Source organism: Onychomys torridus, unplaced genomic scaffold, assembly GCF_903995425.1.
Source record: "Onychomys torridus unplaced genomic scaffold, mOncTor1.1, whole genome shotgun sequence".
NCBI classification, from domain to species: Eukaryota; Metazoa; Chordata; class Mammalia; order Rodentia; family Cricetidae; genus Onychomys; species Onychomys torridus.
The window spans coordinates 5,125-6,555 of record NW_023413162.1 but is presented as its reverse complement, the minus strand read 5'-3'; the positions used below and the strand labels follow the sequence as shown (position 1 = coordinate 6,555).

General features: G+C 47.0%; 1 pseudogene; it reads left to right on the top strand.

Annotated features, from left to right (window-relative positions):
* Window positions 1-311: 311 nt before the first annotated feature.
* LOC118576167 lies at window positions 312-1,130 on the top strand (annotated as a pseudogene).
* The last annotated feature ends 301 nt before the right edge of the window (window positions 1,131-1,431 follow it).

Sequence of the window (1,431 nt, the reverse complement as noted above, 5' to 3'; positions counted from 1 at the left end):
CCCACACAACACACACAGTTCTCTCACTTAAACAATATTGGCTCTAATCTCACTTCCCTGTGCTCATCTACAGGGTTCCCACAGGGAGTGATGACTTTGACCTTGAGGGAAGGAATTTTAATTAGAGTCTGTCCCTACAGTGTCAAGATTGCACTTTACATACTGACCTGTATAGACTAATGACCATGGGTATCTATGATGTACCAAATGTTCATGGTAGATAGTGAAATTATGGAACTCTGTAAAATCATTTTCTATTGGGTTTTTACTATGAAGGTACCTTTTGAACAAGAGTTTGGTTTTTTTTAAAGCCTGTTTTTCTCATGCACTTGACCTGTTCTGTCACAGCGAAGAGGAAGCCGCACTGCGTGATGCACTGAAGGAGCATTTAGCACAGGAGCCCACAGATGAAAATGATGGACCTCAAAAGGAGCTGAAGAAAAGAGGTTTTTGGAAGAATTTCCTCAGTTGAAAAGCAAACTTGAAGAACACATCAAGAAGCTCCAAGATCTGGCTGACCATTTTGACAAGGTGCACAGTGACTGCACCATCTCCAGTGTGGTGGCTGACTCCCACCAGCACTGTGTCTGGAGTCCTGGGCATCCTGGGTCTAGTTCTGACACCCATCACAGGAGGACCAGCCTGATGCTCTCAGCAGCTGCTTTGGGGCTGGTAGCAGGTATGACCAGTGTCACCACCACCATTGTGGAAGAGTCCAACAGATCATCAGATGAAGCTGAAGCCAGCCACCTGGTTGGAGCCAGCATGGACATACTGCATGAGATTATGACCATCATGCCTAAGATTAGCGTGAAACTTGTTATACGGGGTTGGATTTAGTCAGTGCCTGTAAAACCCTCAAGGAGCAGATCAATACCATCAGGATGGCCAGAGCAGTTCTCGAATTGGAGCACAGGCCACAGAGAGCATCTCTGCTGAAACTTCAAAAAACGTGGGGAAGCCTTAGGGGGACGATTAGAGCAATAGGCTTTACAAGTATCTTCCTTGTACTGGATGTGTACCACCTTGTGACTGACTCAATGGAATTATTCGATGGGGCAAAGACAGAGTCGGCTGGAAGCACTTCGGAAACTGGCTCAAATGCTGGACAGAAAGCTGCAGGAATTTGAGCAGATGCAGGAGGCTCTGCAGTCAGACCTGCCTCAGTGACCCCTCCCCCAAGCAGCTAACAATTCAGGGGAGATGACAGGGGGTGGGTTATGGGAACAGTGGAGGCATACTTTTTACAAGGGAAAGAGCTTGAAATAAAGTCTACGGAACCGAGCATGAGTTTGTATTTCTGTGGCTGAGCACAGCGAGATCAATGCAAATAGCCAGTGATTCAAGGAAAAGACAGAACCTGGAGTCTCAAACAAGGGGCCCCCAGTCTTTACAACTTAAGGAGTGGGGAGTGGGATGGAGACATCGTGG